At 36.8% G+C, this 21272-nt stretch overlaps 1 protein-coding gene across 5 annotated transcripts in view; it reads right to left on the bottom strand.

Annotated features, from left to right (window-relative positions):
• Cep83 (centrosomal protein 83) overlaps window positions 1-21272 on the bottom strand; it is a 123370-nt gene that overhangs the window by 88701 nt on the left and 13397 nt on the right. The gene's annotated exons all lie outside the window — the stretch shown is intronic.

The following is a 21272-nucleotide window of genomic DNA, read 5'->3' as shown; positions in this document are numbered from 1 at the left end:
CTACTCTTGGTAGCTAATATAAAAAGCAAATAAGATAAAACAGTAAGTACACATACAATTTAAACAATGAAATTAACCATCCTGACTAAATGACATATAAGAAACTGTACCAAATAACTATACAATATATATTCCTCAGAAGCATATATACAACACTATAAATAAGGAACACAAGCTGGATCTTAAAATCTTCAATAACTGTTAAAAGATCAGAATTGTACAGAATGTGGGGGCTGGGGTTGTAGTTCAGTGGTAGAGCGCTTGCCTAGCACATGCGAGGCCCGGGGTTCAATTCTCAGCACCACATAAAAATGAATAAATAAAAAATAAGTGTTTAAAAAAACCAATTGTACAGAATGTGTTCACTAACTACAATGCAACTAAACCAAAACTCAATACATAAAGATAACTAAAAAGCTATGTATCTTTACAAAGTAAACAATACATTTCTAAATGTGAATTGAAGAAAAGGTCCCAAGAGAAAGTAGAAAATATCCACAACTAAATGAAAATTGATACTACATATTAAAACTTAAAGACTTCACCTTCTAGGAAAATAGAGTAGTTATTTGTGTATTTCCCTATTTCACCCAATAATACAACCCAAAGTCCTAGGTTATATATTTACATAAGAAGATTATCAAATGGACAGGCAGTCCAGCTAAAAACCTCACGGTGTAAGAATAAACACAGTGCTCAGATCCATAACTTCGTTTCCCACGTATCTCAACTTGGAGCTAAAGAAGCTGGTTTTCAGGAAAAAAACAATAAACTTTGCTCTATGGTTAAAGGTACAAGGAAGGGGAAGCCTTGTAGCAAGATAGAAAAAAAATTTAGACAACTACATTCTACTCTATCCAGTACTACAGAAAAAGAAAAGAAAACTACACAGCTCTACCCCTATTGGCAGAAGCAAAGACCAAGTAAGGAGGCCAGGCCTTGACCCCTGCCGGGCTACAACAAAGTATCCCAATAATCTGGAGGGAAGTGTACAGAGGACCAAGTAGACAGTGAGAACTTTCATGTTCATTGAGCACTATGAAGTGCCATGTACCTGCAATGTCAGCAAAGGACACACCAGAAACCTGAACTTTCGCCCCCACTAGAAGTAAGAAAGAGCACCTACCTCTCAACCTGCACAAGTTCGGCCACAGAAGTGGAAAGTTAAGACAGGCACCATTATCTCAGTGACAATAAGTCTACCTTCATCAGGGCATGAGTGGAGGGAGATCACAATAGGCAACCAGAGCTCCAAGTTACCCAGAAAAATGATGAAAACACCCCCCAACTTAGGTGTCAACAGAGGCCAGTTGGGAAACCTGGACTTCTATCCCATCTGATAATAATGAGGTAGGATTTCTCCTTTTCCCCTGCCAGAGCAGGGTGAAAACCTCCATTAAAACAGAAAGCTTAATTAGGTTCAACCATTTTATAACACAATACCCCACACTTGCAGGTTTCAACAGAAAACCACAAATCATACTGTGAATAAACATTTTTAATTCAATGAAAAAAGAGAGACATGGTGGCGTACACCTGTAAACCTAGTGGCTCAGGAGGCTGAAACAAGAGGATTACAAGAAGGCTATCTCGAACATGGCAGCGGGCACGGAGGTATCAAGTCTCCGACCTCTCCAGCTACGCGGGCATAGGGAGTCTTAAATCGTCTAAATGCTGTTTGCTCAAGATCACTAGGCATTGCTGAGCTAACGTGGATCTGGGGCGAATAGCCTGCTCCTCTCAGAACACACACCGAGCCCGTAGCGGCCGAATTCAGGGTCCCATTCGCCTGCGTCTCACAGACAAACTGCTCTGGCGCAGTGCTAAACAAACCCGCGAAAACTGCTTGTCGGTCCTGGTCCTGCCGAATCCTGTGGAGGTAAATACCAACTGAGCCTTCATAGGCAGTGGCAACAGGATTGAGACCGGGCTTGGGAGGGCCGGTCAGGAACCACCCGTTGCTTTGGTCACCCAGCAAAGGGAACGAAATGCTGCCATTAGCATGGGATACCAACATGGCAGAGAACTGATGTCATCAGAATGCAGAGGAGGAGATAACTTCACTGAAACCAACGGCGACAGGAGTGTAACCCCCTAGCCCCCCCCACACACACACACAGCGGGGAAACCTCAAGGGCCCCTCCCAGCTCTCCTGAGAGCGTGATAGTCAGACCGAGGGATTCAGGAGTGGCGTGGGACCCGCGGCGCGGGACACCCCCCCCCAACCGCTCCCACCAGCGCAGACAACTGAGGTCTCTTGCACCAGCTCCCGGGGGCGTGGCTACCAGAGGGCAAGCAAAATACGCTGAGGGCTATCAGCCCCAAGCTCCACAACCTTAGGGGCTGAGGGATTGGCAAGCAGGGAGTGTGTGCCCAGTCGTTCAAGAAAAAAGGGCTCCCGTGAGCAGCAGACCTGGCGCGTAACCAGTATTGTGGTGAGCCGTCACCTATGAACGGGGCCAGTGGCGAGGTGACTAGACACAAGAAATGGCACAAGGCACTCAGGAGTGGAGACCCGCCCAGTCGGGGAGGAGGAGCTGCTGCACAGTGATTGGTTCCCGCGCACTGAGAGGAGAAGCTTGGCCCAGTGGGCACAGCTCCACCTACTGGAAGAGAAGTTAATCGAACTCTAAGACTGCATTTAAAAATTTTTTTTTTAATTTTAATTTTTTTTTCTTTTTTAATTTTTTAAAATATTTTTTGTATTTTTTATTTTTTATTTTCACTTTTTTTTAATTTTTTTTAATTCTTTCTTTTTTTATTTTCTATTTTTTTCTTTTGTCTTTTCATTTCTTTTCAGATTCCTTATTCCCCTTTCCTTCAATTCTATCTGTTTACTCTCATTCTCTTTAGTGACTTCTTCCCTTCCCTTCTAATACCTTTCCTCCCAAGCAATACTACGCTGTTTATGTGTAATTTACGAAATATGTATAGGTCAATGTTCTGAGACGTTATATAGTGTTACCAAGACCTTAACTTCCCCCAAATACTCCAGACCATTCTTCTGTTAATATCCCTCATCAGTAGAGCAACCTTCCAAGGTTGCCAAGAGATACCAACCTCAATACCATCACATCATTCGACCTAAATATAAGTCCCAAGACCAAACCGCAGACCGCTATATGCCATCAGAATCCGTACACAGTTTAGGAAACGAATGAATCTACACTAAAGTGCAACAAAACCCATCATCTCTACTCATAGTCTCCCATCACAAAAGAGAGACCGCAGAGACACACAAAACTAAATAAATTTATAGGAGTAAACAGTAACTCAGCAGTCATACAGAGCAAGAAGTAACATAAGCAGCATGAAAAAGCAAGGAAGAAAAGGAGTACAAACAATGCAGGACAGCCTAAATATACAGGAGGACCTAGAGGCATCAGAAAAATGGTCAAATAAAGAATGCAAGGAATACCTTAGACAGATAGAATGGAATCTTAAAGAGGATATGAGACAGCAAATTCAAACAATGAAAGAACTCATTGAAAAATGAAATGCACAAGCAAATAAAAGAAGCAAATAAGCATCTTTATCAGGAGATAGAGATTATAAAAAAAATCAAACAATAATTTTAGAAATGGAGGAAACTATAAACCAAATTAAAAACTCAAATGAGAGTATCACTAACAGAGTGGAGCAAGTAGAAGCCAGAACATCAGATAATGAAGACAAAATATATCATCTTGAAAAGAGTCTAGCCAACTCAGGAAGGCTGGTAAAAAAATCATGAGAAAAACATCCAAGAGATATGGGATAACATAAAAAAACTAAACTTAAGAGTCATCAGGATAGAGGAAGGTATAGAGGTTCAAACCAATGGAATGAACAACCTGTTGAATGAAATAATTATAGAAAACTTTCCAGACATAAAAAAGGAAATGGATGTACAAATTGTAGATGCATACAGGACACCGAATATACAAAATCACAGTAGACCAATGCCAAGACACATTGTTATGAAGATATCCAATATACAGAACAAAGAGAAAATATTAAAAGCTACAAGAGAAAGGAGGCAGATTACATTCAGGGGTAAACCCATAAGGTTAACAACGGATTTTTCATCACAGACGCTGAAAGCGAGAAGATCCTGGAACAACGTATTTCAAACTCTGAAAGACAATGGATGCCAACCAAGGATTTTGTATCCAGCAAAATTACGCTTCAGGTACAACAACGAAATAAAAATCTTTCATGATAAACAAAAGTTAAAAGAATTTGCAGCCAGAAAACCAGCATTGCAAAGCATCTTGAACAAAACACTACACGAGGAAGAAATGAAAAACAATAACCAAAACCAACAGTGGGAAGTACCTCAGTAAGCCAGAGAGCAGGGGGAAAGCTAATCATGGAGAAACAAACCAAATTAAAAAAAAAAAAAAGATAAATAATCAAACATGGCTGGAAGTACAAATCATATATCAATAGTAACTCTAAACGTAAATGGCTTAAACTCACCAATAAAGCGACATAGGCTGGTAACATGGATTAAAAAAACAAATCCAACAATATGCTGCCTCCAGGAGACAAATTTGATTGGAAAAGACATACACAGGCTGAAGGTGAAAGGTTGGGAAAAAAACATACAATGCACACAGTCGTCGTAAGCAAGCAGGGGTGGCCATCCTCATATCGAATAAAATCGACTTCAAGACTAAGTTAATCAAAAGGGATAAGGAAGGACATTATATACTGTTAAAAGGAACCATTCACCAACAAGACATAACAATTATCAATATTTATGCACCAAATAATGGTGCTGCGACGTTCATAAAACAAACTCTCCTCAAGTTCAAGAATCAAATAGATCACAACACAATAATTATGGGTGATTTCAACACTCCTCTCTCACCATTGGACAGATCCTCCAAACAAAAGTTGAATAAAGAAACTATAGAACTCAATATCACAATCAATAACCTAGACTTAACTGACATATATAGAATATATCAACCATCATCAAGTGGATATACTTTTTTGTCAGTAGCACATGGATCCTTCTCAAAAATACACCATATATTATGCCATAGGGCAACCCTCAGTAAATAAAAACGGGTGGAGATAATACCATGCATTTTATCTGATCATAATGGAATGAAACTGGAAATCAACGATAAAAGAATGAAGGAAAAATCATACATCTCATGGAAAGTGAACAATATATTACTGAATGATCAATGGGTTACAGAAGACATAAAGGAGGAAATCAAAAAATTCTTAGAGACAAATGAAAATACAGACACAACATATCGGAATCTATGGGACACAATGAAAGCAGTTTTAAGAGGGAAATTCATTGCCTGGAGGTCATTCCTCAAAAAACGAAAAAACCAACAAATAAATGAGCTCACACTTCATCTCAAAGCCCTAGAAAAGGAAGAACAAAACAACAGCAAATATAGGAGAAGGCAAGAAATAATTAAAATCAGAGCGGAAATCAACGAAATTGAAACAAAAGAAACTATTGAAAAAATTGACAAAACTAAAAGTTGGTTCTTTGAAAAAATAAATAAGATCAACAGACCCTTAGCCATGCTAACGAAGAGAAGAAGAGAGAGAACTCAAATTACTAACATACAGGATGAAAAAGGAAATATCACAACAGATGCTACAGAAATACAGAAGACAATTAGAAATTATTTTGAAACCCTATATTCCAATAAAATAGAAGATAGTGAAGACATTGATAAATTTCTTAAGTCATAGTATTTGCCCAGACTGAATCAGGAGGATACACACAATTTGAACAGACCAATATCAATGGATGAAATAGAAGAAGCAATCAAAGGACTACCAACCAAGAAAAGCCCAGGACCGGATGGGTATACAGCGGAGTTTTACAAAACCTTTAAAGAAGAATTAATACCAATACTTTTCAAGTTATTTCAGGAAATAGAAAAAAAGGGAGCTCTTCCAAATTCATTCTATGAGGCTAACATCACCCTGATTCCGAAACCAGACAAAGACACCTCAAAGAAAGAAAATTACAGACCAATATCTCTAATGAACCTAGATGCAAAAATCCTCAATAAAATTCTGGCGAATTGGATACAAAAACACATCAAAAAAATTGTGCACCATGATCAAGTAGGATTCATCCCTGGGATGCAAGGATGGATCAATATACAAAAATCAATAAATGTTATTCACCACATCAATAGACTTAAAGATAAGAACCATATGATCATCTCGATAGACGCAGAAAAAGCATTCGACTAAGTACAGCATCCCTTTATGTTCAAAACACTAGAAAAACTAGGGATAACAGGAACTTACCTCAACATTGTAAAAGCTATCTATGCTAAGCCTCAGGCTAGCATCATTCTGAATGGAGAAAAATTGAAGGCATTCCCTCTAAAATCTGGAACAAGACAGGGATGCCCTCTATCACCACTTCTATTCAATATAGTCCTCGAAACACTGGCCAGAGCAATTAGACAGATGAAAGAAATTAAAGGCATAAAAATAGGAAAAGAAAAACTTAAATTATCAATATTTGCGGATGACATGATCTTATAACTAGTAGACCCAAAAGGGTCTACAAAGAAACTACTAGAGCTAATAAATGAATTCGGAAAAGTGGCAGGATATAAAATCAACACGAATAAATCAAAGGCATTCTTGTATATCAGCGACAAAACTTCTGAAATGGAAATGAGGAAAAACACCCCATTCACAATATCCTCAAAAAAATAAAATAAAATACTTGGGAATCAACCTAACAAAAGAGGTGAAAAATTTATACAATGAAAACTACAGAACCCTAAAGAGAGAAATAGAAGAAGATCTTAGAAGATGGAAAAATATACCCTGTTCATGGATAGGCAGAACTAACATCATCAAAATGGCGATATTACCAAAAGTTCTCTATAGGTTCAATGCAATGCCAATCAAAATCCCAACGACATTTCTTGTAGAAATAGAGAAAGCAATCATGAAATTCATATGGAAAAATAAAAGACCCAGAATAGCAAAAGCAACTCTAAGCAGGAAGTGTGAATCAGGCGGTATAGCGATACCAGATTTCAAATTATACTACAGAGCAATAGTAACAAAAACAGCATGGTACTGGTACCAAAACAGGCGGGTGGACCAATGGTACAGAATAGAGGACACAGAGACTAATCCACAAAGTTACAACTATCTTATATTTGATAAAGGGGCTAAAAGCATGCAATGGAGGAAGGATAGCATCTTCAACAAATGGTGCTGGGAAAACTGGAAATCCATATGCAACAAAATGAAACTGAATCCCCTTCTCTCGCCATGCACAAAAGTTAACTCAAAATGGATCAAGGAGCTTGATATCAAATCAGAGACTCTGCGTCTGATAGAAGAAAAAATTGGCTCTGATCTACATATTGTGGGGTCGGGCTCCAAATTTATTAATAGGACACCCATAGCACAAGAGTTAATAACAAGAATCAACAAATGGGACTTACTTAAACTAAAAAGTTTTTTCTCAGCAAGAGAAACAATAAGAGAGGTAAATAGGGAGCCTACATCTTGGGAACAAATTTTTACTCCTCACACTTCAGATAGAGCCCTAATATCCAGAGTATACAAAGAACTCAAAAAATTAAACAATAAGATAACAAATAACCCAATCAACAAATGGGCCAAGGACCTGAACAAACACTTCTCAGAGGAGGACATACAATCAATCAACAAGTACATGAAAAAATGCTCACCATCTCTAGCAGTCAGAGAAATGCAAATCAAAACCACCCTAAGATACCATCTCACTCTAGTAAGATTGCCAGCCATTATGAAGTCAAACAACAACAAGTGCTGGCGAGGATGTGGGGAAAAGGGTACACTTGTACATTGCTGGTGGGACTGCAAATTGGTGTGGCCAATTTGGAAAGCAGTATGGAGATTCCTGGGAAACCTGGGAATGGAACCACCATTTGACCCAGCTATTCCCCTTCTTGGACTATTCCCTAAAGACCTTAAAAGAGCGTACTATAGGGTCACTGCTACAACAATGTTCATAGCAGCACAATTCACAATAGCTAGACTGTGGAACCAACCTAGATGCCCTTCAATAGATGAATGGATAAAAAAAAAAAAAATGTGGCATTTATACACAATGGAGTATTACTCTGCACTAAAAGATGACAAAATCATGGAATTTGCAGGGAAATGGATGGCACTAGAGCAGATTATGCTAAGTGAAGCTAGCCAATCCCTTAAAAATAAATGCCAAATGTCTTCTTTGATATAAGGAGAGCAACTAAGAACAGAATAGAGAGGAAGAGCATGAGAAGAAGATCACCATTAAACAGGGATGAGAGGGGGGAGGGAAAGAGAGAGAGAGAAGGGAAATTGCATGGTAAAGGAAGGAAACCCTCATTGTTATACAAAATTACATATAAGAGGAAGTGAGGGGAAAGGGGAAAAAAAACAAGAGAGAGAAATGAATTACAGTAGATGGGGTAGGGAGAGAAGATGGGAGGGGAGGGGAGGGGAGGGAAGGGGAGGGGAGGGGGGATAGTAGAGGATAGGAAAGGCAGCAGAATACAACATACACTAGTATGGCAGTAGTTAAAAATTGGATGTGTAACCGATGTGAATCTGCAATATGTATATAGGGTAAAAATGGGAGTTCATAATCCGCTTGAATCAAATGTATGAAATATGATATGTCAAGAACTTTGTAATGTTTTGAACAACTAATAATAAAAAAAATAAAAGATTTAGCTGAAACTAAAAAAAAAAAAAAAAAAAAAGCTATCTCAAAATTTTATAAAGGATAGGGATAAGTGGGGAATATAGTTCAGGGTTAGAGCATTTACCTAGCATGTGTGATGATGCTCTCTGGATTCAATCCCCAGGACTGCAAAAAGGAAAAAAGGAACTGATGCTCACGAACCTTTAGAGCTAAATAAAATTCCTGTCATCAGAGTATAATTCCAGTTATGAAATATCCAGATTAGGTAAATATACTGAGAGAGAAAAGAGTATACTCAAAAGACTGAAAGGCAATTCCCTGATAAATAATGAGCTTGAACACTTTCTCTTTGTTTACTGGCCACTTAGATATCCTCCTTTGCAAAATGTCTATTTGAGCCTTTTGCTCCATTTTTTTCTACTGCCTTTTCACTTACTAATGTGGAGGAACGCTTTAGAAAATAAAAATTATGATGAGAAAAACAAAGATTGATAATAGAAAGTTTGGAGAAGATAAGAAGCAACAGATTGTAAATTAGCATATCTACTTTGGAAAAAACTAGCATTATCTACCCAGTTAAAGAAATGCATGTATTATGACTCAGCAATTCCTCTCCTTAGAATATACCCAACTAAACTACAAGTACACCAAAAGATTTGTATGGTACTGTTCATTCCACTTCTTTCAAGTGGAACCTAGAAACATGTTCATCAACACTTGAAGAAACAGTGGTATGATAGAACTGGACTATGTCACAGTGAAAATAAGCTGCAGATATTCTCTATATAGACCATCAAACACATTGAACTGAAAGAACCCCAAACATAAAAGAATACTAAATTACTCCAAACATATAAAATTAAAAAGGGGTAAAATTCCAGTATTAGGGGTACAGCTTAAGTATGTTTAGACTGCAAAACTGCTATGAGTAGGAAATTCAGGCTTTACACCTAGGTGCTACCTGGCAGGCTGATATACAGTCCAGGGATCAACTTCTTGACAGTTCCCTGTCAATAAGAAAAAACTGAGTATAATCCATGCTAGTAAATTTTCCAACATGGCAAAATTGGCACAAGTGCACTAAATTAGGCAGGAAATGGCTGTAAACCAAACCAAATGAAAAATTCACAGTGTGGGAAGTTCACAAATAGGACATAAAACCCCACAACACAGAAGATACAGCCCACTCCATGTTTTCTAGGGTGTACTTTCACAAACTTCTGTTAAATAAACTTTTTGTGCCTGTTTACTCTATTTGATCTGTGTCTCCCAATTGAAATCTTACTATGAAGACGACAAGAACCAAGGTACCTCTGCCTCATAAAGTGATTTTCATTAATAGCAGGAAATTATTGCCTGAGAAAGGCTGCCAATGTTCTACTTCTTGACTTTTGTTGTTCCCCCCCCCCCCCATGGAAGTATGCTTTGTAATTTGCTTTATAAATTACTCAAGTGTATCATTTTGTTTATTTTTATTTTTTTGTGTGTGGTGCTGAGGATCGAATCCAGGGTCTCACATGTGCGAGGCGAGCGTTCTACCACTGGGCCACAACCCTAGCCCAAGTGTATCATTTTTGTGTACTTTTCTGTACGTGTATTATAATTCCAAGAAAAATCAGGACTGAGGAGACATAGTGATTTAAAAATTGGGGTCATCATCAAGGTCTCTGGTCTTTTTCATTATTCTTCCAACAAATCTCGTTTATCTTAGCTTTTCTCATGGTTGTATGGCTTTCACAGTTTCAGACATTAAATGGATTTATAGTGACATTAAGAAAAAAAGTCATTTATCCTATCAGTTCTCTTCAGTTCATTTGTTTCCAGTCCCTTCTAAGGTAAAATCTGCATAAAATGAAATGCACAGATTTTAACTATACAATTCCTTGAGTTCACTAACGAAGAACCCAAGAAAGCCTCAATTTCATCAAGATAAAAAACATTTCATCACCTTAGAAAGTTCCCCTTTGTTCTCTATTAGTTTTTGTGTATTACTGCAGAAATATACTACTCTTTTTAATCTATTTTCCTGCTCATGGATAGTTAGTTATTTCTAATCAATTCAGACATTATGAACATTCTTTTTTTAAATATCATCTTTATTTTACTTATTTATTTTTATGTGGTGCTAAGGATTGAACCCAGGGCCTCACACATGCTAGATGAGCACTCTACCGCTGAGCCACAATCCTGCAGCCCCTGAACATTCTTGTACAAGAGATTCTGTGGAAATGTTTTCAGTTTGGGAGGAGTAGTGAATAAGTAAATGTGGAATTTCAGGTCATGGTATATGTTTAAATTTATACTAAAAAAGTTGACAATTATTTTTCCAAAATGCCTGTACCAGTTTCCATTCTAACCAACAAAATATGAGTTATAGTTGATTCACATTTTTTAAATATTTTAGTTGTAGATGGCCAAAATACTTTTAATTATTTTATGTGGTGCTAAGATTGAATCCAGTGCCTCATTACATGCTAGCCAAGCACTCCACCACTGAGCTACAATCCCAGCCCTTGATTCACATTTTTGCCAACAATTGGTGCTGCAAATCTGATTTTTAACCATTTCAAGAGGTATATAATTGTATCTCATTGTAGGTTTGTTTTTGTTTGTTTTTAGTTGTAGATGGACACCTTTATTTTATTTATTTATTTATTTATTTATTTATTTATTTATTTATTTCTATGTGGTGCTGAGGATTGAACCCAGTGCTACAGGCATGCTAGACAGGCACTCTACCGCTGAGCCATAACCCCAGACCTCATAATTTTAATCTGCATATTCCCTAAATACATCTTTGCATATTGAATAGTCAATCACAGCTCTTAATCTAGAAAGGATCTTTGCATTAAGAACTATCACAGTAAAGAGTATTTAGTTTGTGAATTGTAAAATGGAAGAAAGCTATTTATATATTAGGACGAAAGAGTTTAAAATTTCTCACTGCACTAACCACTGCTAGCTAGCTGAGGCAGGAGAATCACTTGAGTCCAGGAGTTCGAGACCAGCCTAGGCCATATTGCAAGGCTCTACCTCAAAAAAAAAAAAAATTCACTATTCAATAATGCCTTGCTTCCTCCATTCCTCCATGAAGGACAGATTCACTCAAACATATATAATTTTCTTTCTTTCTTTCTTTTTTTTTTTTTTTTTAAGTACCAGGGATTGAACCCAGAGGTGTTTAATCACTGAACCACATCCCCAGCCATCTTCTTTTTTAAAAATTATTATTTATTTTGAGACAGGGTCTTGCCAAGTTGCTTAGGCCTTGAAATTGTTGAGACTACCTTTGAACTTTTGATCCTCCTGCCTCAGCTTCCTGAGGCACTGGAATTACAGGCATGTGCCTTGGAGTCCAATTTTCATCTTCTTACATTTTATATATGTAATACATTTAGTACAACTCCCTCCATATCAACATATATCTACTCATCTTTATAATCCCAACACCTGAAACAACTACAAGCATGTACTGAGCTCAAAAATATCAACAGAACAAATAAAATGATCACCATTCTAAGGCCATATTAACATCAATTCATTTTGCTCATCTTTATTTAGAAGCCAAGGCTTCCAGACTGTAGGGAGCCAAATGTTAGCCCCCCCCCCCCCCCCGCCAAAAAAAAAACACGTCACTTCCCAAACATAAGAGGCTGAGCTTTCCCTAGATAATAGGGGTGGGCCATAAATGTAAACAGAAGTAACCAAGGGAGAGAGAAGGAGGGGCCATTTTGAGATTGAAAAAGAGAAGGCAGTCATGAAACAAGAAATGCCTGGAGTTACAAGAAGCTGGAAAAAGCAACAAAAAGATTCTTCCCTAGAGCAGTTGGAATAAATATGTCCCTGCCAACAACTTGATTTCAAATGTCCAATGTCTAAAACTGAGAGATTAAAATTTTGTTTTTTTTAAGCACAGTATTTTTTATACAAACCTTAGATTACTAGCTTTCTCTTCTATTTATTCATAAAAAATTTTGCCCAAATTCAAAATTTGTACCACAATTTAAAGTGCCACATAGTCAGTCTTCTCTAATTTCAACTAGTTAATATATAGCTAGCTATCAGTTACAAGGCATCTAAGACATGTCTTAGACACTCAAAATACACAAAAGAAACAATTCCTACTGTGCAGAGTTTATCACACAAATAGGCATAATGCTAATTTTTAAAAGTTCAATTCATAATTCAAACCATAAACAGTAAAAAGAAATTAAACATCTTGGTCAGCCTCAATCACTGAGCACTTATTGGGCTAGTATCTGAAAGGCAGCTTTAAAAAGATTAGCACAGCAGGGCGTGGTGGTGCATGCCTGTAATCACAGCGGTTTAGGAGGCTGAGACAGGAAGATCTTGAGTTCAAAGCCAGCCTCAGCAATGGCGAGGTGCAAAGCAACTTAGTGAGACCCTATCTCTAAATAAAATACAAAACAGGGCTGGGGATGTGGCTCAGTGGTCAAGTGCCCCTGAGTTCAATCCCCGGTACCCACCAAAAAAAAAAAAAAAAAAAAAAGATTAGCACTTCCTCTTCCTTTCTTTGTAACTATTATAATCACATAATTATACCCACATGTCCCTCCTACCACTTCTTTTGACTGGTCAGAACTCTACAGACCTATATATGACTTTTTCTTCTTCTCAGGCAGAATTTCTTAAGATATTATTGGTAGAATGTTTGCCCAAAAGTATGGTAATTCAAAATATTCAAAAGGCACAGCTGTTGATGCTCATGGAAAGCTTCCAAAACACGTTTCATTAAAAAGCACATGCTATGCCTTTGAACATTTCAAAACAATGTTTTAAATACTACATGCCCCTACAGTGAATGTTGTTCTTTAAAAACAATATTAGACATCTAGAGATAGCCTACCTCAGGCATTTATTTTACTTACAAACAAGATATTAGAAATTAATTTCTTCAAAATCCAGAGAATCCCACAATAGACATCCAACAGGCTTTTGGATGGCCATCCCTGGATGTCTTACCTACAAGAAATAGTCACATCTTGACACCCTGCCAAAACCTGAAGTGCAGCTGGGAGCAGACCCTTCAAAGCCCTGGTAAGGTGCCAGGGCCCATAATTGTGATTCAGGGGGAAAGAAAAAAAGAAAAAAAAAACAAGAGAAGGCAAGGAAAGAAGAAAGGAAGAAGATATGTGTTAGAGTGGTTAGCAATCAACCACAAAGCATTCTGAATTAAAATGTTATTCTATTCTTATAATCTTACAGTTTGCCTCTGCCCAGCTTAATTTCCATAAAAGAATTCTATAAAGTAGGATACAGTAACCAGTCAATCTCAAATGCTCAGCTGTAATAAATTATGAACAATGAAAGCAAAGATGATTTTTGCCCACACCATACTTCAAATTCATTTTAACATTTCTTAGTACAGACTCTATTTCATATAACATGGAGACTTATGAGCACTTAGTACCTTTGTGTGAGCTGCAGTCTGTTTTGCTCACAGTCACATCTTTCTCCTGAAATAGAAAAGGCTACCTACCATATGGCTCCTAATACACAAAAGACTGTCTATGGACCCAACAACACATCCTGAAAATGATTTTTAAATAAATTCTGATTTAATTTCATTTCCATAAGATATATACCTTGGTCTCAAAACTTTATAAGAAAAAATTATTTTTCAACAGTTTACACAAGCATTCTCCTTTTCATCTTTTAGAAACTGTCAGAAAGAAATTGTAAAATTTCTCACAGTCAGAAATGAGATATTAAAAACTCATCCTCCAGACAGGTTAATTTTAAAATCATTTGACATTTTTAAAAAGCAAAAATTAAACAATAGGTATTTATTGACATTCAACCATACTACTGAGTGGTCTAATTACAATAAGATGATTTTGAGGGATATAAAGAAATACACGTACCATCAAGTCAAGCGGACTTCTCCTCAGCAATGAAAGGTCTGCACATATTCACAGCACAGGCTGTGCCTATTATATCAGACACACTTCTGGGCATAGGGATACAGATATACATAAAAGAAAATTTTTGTCCACACAGAGTTCACAGTGGTCAGTGGAAAATATATGTTGCTACAGTTTAGATGCTGAATGTCCCCCACAGATCCATGTGTTAAAGGCTTGTTCTCCAAGGCATAGCACTACTGGGAGGTTCCGTGAACCTACAGGAAGAGGGGCCTTGTGGGAGTCCTTAAGTAACTGGGGGCATGCCAACTATAGGGATTGTGAGGTCCAGTTCCTCCTCTCTCTCTTGCTTCCCAGCCATGAGGTAAGCACAAGCTTCCCATTATCATCATCTGGCATACCCAGCAGTGATAGATATAGGTCTGCCTATATCTTGGACTAGAACCTCCAAAACTGTGACACAGTAAACTTTTTCTCATTATAATTATCTCAGGTATTTCATTATGAATACAAATGTTAAACACCAACTGCTGACTGAACAAGGATAAGAGAAAATATACAATTAAATCACTTTTAGATTGTTAAAATTTTTTTAACATTTCTCGTTACACTTTCAAAAAAATAAATTCAGAAAGTTTTAAAGTAAAGATGCTATAATATATTTACAAGTAGTATAGGGGAAGAGAAAAGAAAGTCCTGATTGTATAGAAGTTGTTTTCAGGGAAAACTTCACAAAGATAAAGCTAAAGCCAAGAAGGAGATGCAAGGAAGAATCATCAAGTACAAAAGCATTGAGATGGTAAGGAAGACCACCACTAAGGGGGAGCCTGGAGAGCCAAAGGGCCTTGAAGGCCATGTACAGAAGACTAGAGTTAGTTCTTTGGTATTAGGAAGCCAATGAAAGATTTTAAGACTTGGATGAAAGGAGGACAATACACGGTGGGATTACATTTGTACTCAGAAAAATAACAACGTTATCCAAGAGGAGAAAAGGAGATCAAACATCCAGAAAAGTAATGATAAGGGCCTGAATTAAGCCAGTAGCACAACAGGCAGTCTAGAAGGAATAGTCTTGTATTTGGAGGCAAGAGTTAATAAATATTGATACCCTTCTCCCCACCAAAAACTATCTTAATGTTACTAGTTAAAAGGCCAACCAGGAAATCAAGACCAAAAAACCACAAAACACAAAAATGGAATCCAGTTAAAGTGGAAGAAATGTTTCAAAGATTACAATTACTTCAAGCACTGATCTTCCATAAGAATGAAAAATCAGGGCTGGGGTTGTAGCTCATTGGTAGAGCACTTGCCTAGCATGTGTGAGACACTGGGTTTGATCCTTAGCACCACATAAAAATAAATAAAATAAAGTCATTCCGTCCATCTACAACTACAAAAAATAAAAAAAAAAGAATGAAAAATCAAAACACAGCAACTTTGCAAATACATCTTAATAAAGTGTAAATGCCATCACAGTAAAAGACTTAGAATATCCACTTTTCTTCCATAGAGACTTCATAAGCAGAGGGATAAACTAAAGCTGGTTCTGTCAGGAACAAAGACATAAAATAAGGAGTTTGTTCCTTAAATGTCCACCTGCTGCTACTCCTCCTCATTCTTTCCTTCAAACAAATCATCTCTATAGCAACATACTCTCAAGAAATTTGTGGGTGGAAAGCATATGTTTGTGCAAAAATATGAGAATTCAAGAACATGAGCTACTTTTATTTTTTTCCTTTAACAAAGCACACGCTATATCTTAAGAGATAACTAAAAAATAAAAAACAAATATGAAACAGAAAAAGACATTTTAAAACACAAGGAAATGTAAAAATTGTACAATTGAGTTGCACATGTTTACATGGAAATTCTTTTTATAGGTTACAATGACACCTTGTGGTAAGAGTTTTCAAATTATATAAATTATCTTGGAAAATATGCTTACAACAGAGATACAAGAAAACTAGTTTAGAAAATAGAAAAGACCAGAACACAGTAAGGAGGTGGTACGACAAGGTACAACAATCCATTTGGAGAATTTAACCTCAAAAAATCAAACCTCAAAAAATGTTACAACTGCTAGGAGCTATGGAGCACACCTGTAATCCCAGCGACTCAGAAGGCTGAGGCAGGAGGATTGAAAGTTCAAAGCCAGCCTTAGCAACTTACTAGGCCCTAATAAGCAACTCAGCAACCCTGTCTCAAAATTTTTTTTTAATTAAAAGGGCTGGGGATATAGCACAGTGGTTAAGTGCCCTGGAGTTCAATCCCTAGTGCCAAAAAAAAAGTCACAATCTTAGGTAATCAAAAGTAGCTTATGAACAGTGAATATAAAATATACTACATTCCCTCAACTTGAACCAAAATTAATAAAGTAAGCTTTTTTTAAATGATGCAAAATAATTTTTATAATCCAGTGCAAAATTTATTAACATCAGAAATTCTATCACATGAGAATACTGACTCATGGTTTATAAACTATGAAAATAAAGTAACAATGTCATTACTTCTTTCTTGCCAAATGAATAATTTCATCAAGGATTTACTGTGTTTACTAAACTATATAAATACTAGAAAAAAAAAGAAAAATTAATGATTCAATTTTTGTATTAGCATCAACAATATCACAATCACTTCCCATTTCTCTGTTCCTTTTCAGTCTCCCTTCTGTTCCTTTTCACTCTCCCTTACTTGTTCCCTTTCTCGTACTTATCCTAAGAAGTCTCTGGTCCATTGATGCATCTCTGTAGAAAAGTCAAATTGCCCCTCTCAAAGCTTTATTTACTACTTCTATCTGAGTGGCACACAAATTTACACCCTAATTACAAACCTCTCTCTTAGCTCATAACTCAAGTTCTACTCACAAGTCCTTCAACAAAAGCTCAATAATGGGGTTTAATGACACCCTACCCTATATATAAGCAAGCTCTTCTGTCCTTTACCACCATTATCCCCAGAAGCAGTCTCCCCTAAAAAGATTTATCTGACCTTCCTTTAATGGCCCTCATTCCAGAGGGGTCCTTTCTATATCTGGAGAAAAGTATGACAGAGACACCAAGAAAAATCTGAGCAAACAGGCCTTTCGAAGTGGCACCAGTTTCAGTTCATACCCTTTTCCCCCCAGTGGTACCTCTGCATGACTGTATAAGATTAAATGGGCTTCCCTGTTTCTTGGATCCTCATTTCTAAAGGTTTCCAAGTCATGTAAAACTTTCATTAAAATAAATTTGTATGCTTTTCTCTTGATAATCTATCTTTCATGGGTTCAACTATGAACCAATAAATTATGGGGAGTCAGGTGTGGTGGCTCAGAAGGCTAAAGCAGAAAGATGGCAAGTTCAAAGCCAGTCTCAGCAAAAGCGAGGAGCTAAGGAACTCAGTGAGACCTTGTCTCTAAATAAAATACAAAATAAGGCTGTGCATATGGCTCAATGGTCGAATGCCCCTGAGTTCAATCCCTGGTAAACGCCCCCCCCCCAAAAAAAAAATGGATGAGGAAAAGAATACTTTTTCTCCCTTACATGAACACATTAAGCTCATTAAATTAAAACAAAAAATTTTCTTTTAAATTTTTCATTTTTTCTTGTAGATGGACCCAATGTTTACTTAATAAGAATTTATACACACACATACACACACACACACATACACATTTATTATTTTTATGTGGTGTTGAGGATGGAACCTAGTGCCTCACACATGAGGCAAGCGCTCTACCACTGAGCCCTAGCCCCAGCCCCAATGTTTATTTTATTTATTTACTTCAATGTGGTGCTGAGGATCAAACCCAGTGCCTCACATGTGCTAGGCAAGCACTCTACCACTGAGATACACCCCTAGCCTGAAACAAAAGATTTTCTACCTGCTTCCTTAAAAAAAGTTAATTACCAGGGCTGGGGCTGGGGCTAGGGCTCAGTGGTAGAGCACTTGCCTTGCATGTACGAGGCATTGGGTTCGATCCTCAGCACCATATAAAAATAAATAAAGATATTGTGTGTCTACCTACAACTAGAAAAATACTTTAAAAAAAAGTTAATTACCACTATTTTTCTCTTGTTTCTTAGTACATAACTCATTCCCAACTCCCATTTGTAACAGATTATTAATTCTGCTGATTCTTTATCTGTTGATTTAAACCATTCTTTTCCATGTCTAAAACCATCAAGCTCTAGTGTCAAAACTCAAATATTTTACATTTAATTTTAATAAAGGCTTTAATAGAAGCTTCCTACAATAGTGTCCCAGATTTTTTAGTCTTTGCCCTTTCCTCCATGGCCTACAAATATTCACAAGGCAATCTTTCTCTTATTGTTATCACCATTTTAACTACTAATATAACCTTTTCTATTGCTTCCTGATCAAATCTAAATTTCTCCACAAAATTCACATTCTGCATTAAACAGTTCTCTATACAAATGAAAACAAGTCATTTTATTGTCCCATGTGGACCTCTTTGTTAAAGTCAATTCAGTTTACTTTACAGTTCTCTAATACAAGTTGATTCTTTTTTTTTTTTTTTTTGAGAGAGAGAGAGAGAGAATTTTTTAATATTTATTTTTTAGTTTTCGGCGGACACAACATCTTTGTTTGTATGTGGTGCTGAGGATTGAACCTGGGCGGCACGCATGCCAGGCAAGCACGCTACCGCTTGAGCCACATCCCCAGCCCTACAAGTTGATTCTTGCCTTTACAACTTTGTCCACACAGTTATGACAAACCGAATTATTTTCTTACATCTTTTCAATTAACCCAAAGATGAAGATCTAAGTCAAACCAAAAACCCTATAAGCTGAAGAATCATGAAACTATTTTCAGAATTTCAGACATTATGAAAGTGAATATAAAGAATAGGTTTTCCTTTGTGCTACATAGTTTTCTGCCCTCCTCCTGCTTTTCTCAGACATTCTATTTCTCTCACATCTTCAATTTTGTCCTCTAGTAGCTTTTTAACTACACAACCTATCTTTCCAATGAAACTATGACTCCTTCAAAGGAAAAACAATAATCTACTTTTTTTGGTCATCTATCTCCCAATACAGTCAACCCTGTTTGTGAGGAAAAAAAAAAGTGATCCATGAAATTACTGTGATATAAAACTTTTCTATAGGTTTGTTATAGGTTTATAATGCAATTCCATAGACAGTTTGGGGAATAATGTCACCTGGAACACTGCTTCACAACTAACCATATATGCTTTATGATAGCTAGCCATCAAGAAACTACTACCTCAAAAAATAAATTCTGGGGGTCAGCCTGATAACCAGACTTCTAAAATGAACATATCCTTTGACCTAGCAATTCCATATTCTTAGGAATTAATCCTAAGAAATTAATCAGAGATATACACAATTATGCTTAGGGATATTCTTCATTATTCAACTTATTGCATGTTAATCACCATTTTTGTCACTCTGACCAAAATACTTGACAAAACAACTTAGAGGAGGAAAAGTTTATTTTGGGCTCACAGTTTCAGAGGTTCAGGCTATGGACAGTCAACTCCATTGCTCTGCACCCAAGGTTAAGCAGAACAACCCAGCAGAAAGGCTTGGTGGAGGAAAGCTGTTCAGTTTTAGGGCAATAAGAAAGAAGGGTACAAGAGATCAGAGGAAAATATAATGCCCAAAAACATACTTGCAGTGTGTTTTGCAGTGTGCTACTTCCGCTAGCCATAGTTACTACACTGTTAGTACCTGTACAGTTACCACCCAGTTAAACCATTCAAATTGACTGATCCACTGATTAGATTACATGTCTCATAATCTACTCATTTCACTTCTAAGCTTCCCTGCATTATCTCATGTATGAGATATTTGGGGAACACATCATGTATCCAAACCATACCATTCAGTATGTCCTAAATGCCAGATTAGGATTAGGGCTAGGGTTAGTTCCTTGTCTGTAAGGTCTTTTTTCATTGGGGAAAAAGAGGCTACTGATCAAGCAAGAACAACCATATTTGTGGATCATAAAACTCAATATTGTTATATTAATTTCTCCCAGCAGGCGAAGGAGAGGGAGGGTGAGGTGAAGAGGGAAAAGAAGGAGGTAAGGAAGAGATTGTTTAAAAACCCCAATTTTTAGGGCTGGGGTTGTGGCTCAGTGGGAGAGTGCTTGCCTCGCACATGCGAGACCCTGGGTTCAATCCTCAGCACCACATAAAAATAAATAAGTGAAATAAAGGTATTGTGTCCAACTACAACTAAAAAATAAATATTAAAAAATCCAATATTTAAAAAACGGGCAAAAAAATTGAAATATTCACCAAAGACAATTAAATAAACCCTTGAAAAGATGTTAAATACCATTAGAGAAATGCAAATTAAAACCACACTGAGTGGTAGAAACTGAACTATAACAAGGGCAAAGCCCAAGGTTTGATCACCAGCACTACAACCTCAACAAATATATAAATGCCTTAAGATATCACTATACGCCTATTAGAATGGATAAACTTGGTATAATCATACCAAGTATTGTCTAGAATGCAGAACTGAAATATTTATACACTATTGATTGGAATATAAAATGGTACAATCATTTTGGAAATCACTGTTATAGTTTCTTAAAAATTACCCATCGATTTACCATAAAATCAGGCTATTGTATCTATAGGTACTTGCTCATGAGAAATGAAAGCATATATCTACATAGATCTATCATATGAACAAATGTTCATAACAGCTTTTTTTTTTTTTTGCAACACAAAT

The sequence above is a fragment of the Marmota flaviventris genome, chromosome 3 (genome assembly GCF_047511675.1).
Source record: "Marmota flaviventris isolate mMarFla1 chromosome 3, mMarFla1.hap1, whole genome shotgun sequence".
In the NCBI taxonomy this organism is placed as follows: Eukaryota; Metazoa; Chordata; class Mammalia; order Rodentia; family Sciuridae; genus Marmota; species Marmota flaviventris.
Note: the sequence above shows the minus strand (reverse complement) of the source record. Positions and strands in the feature narration are given on the sequence as shown.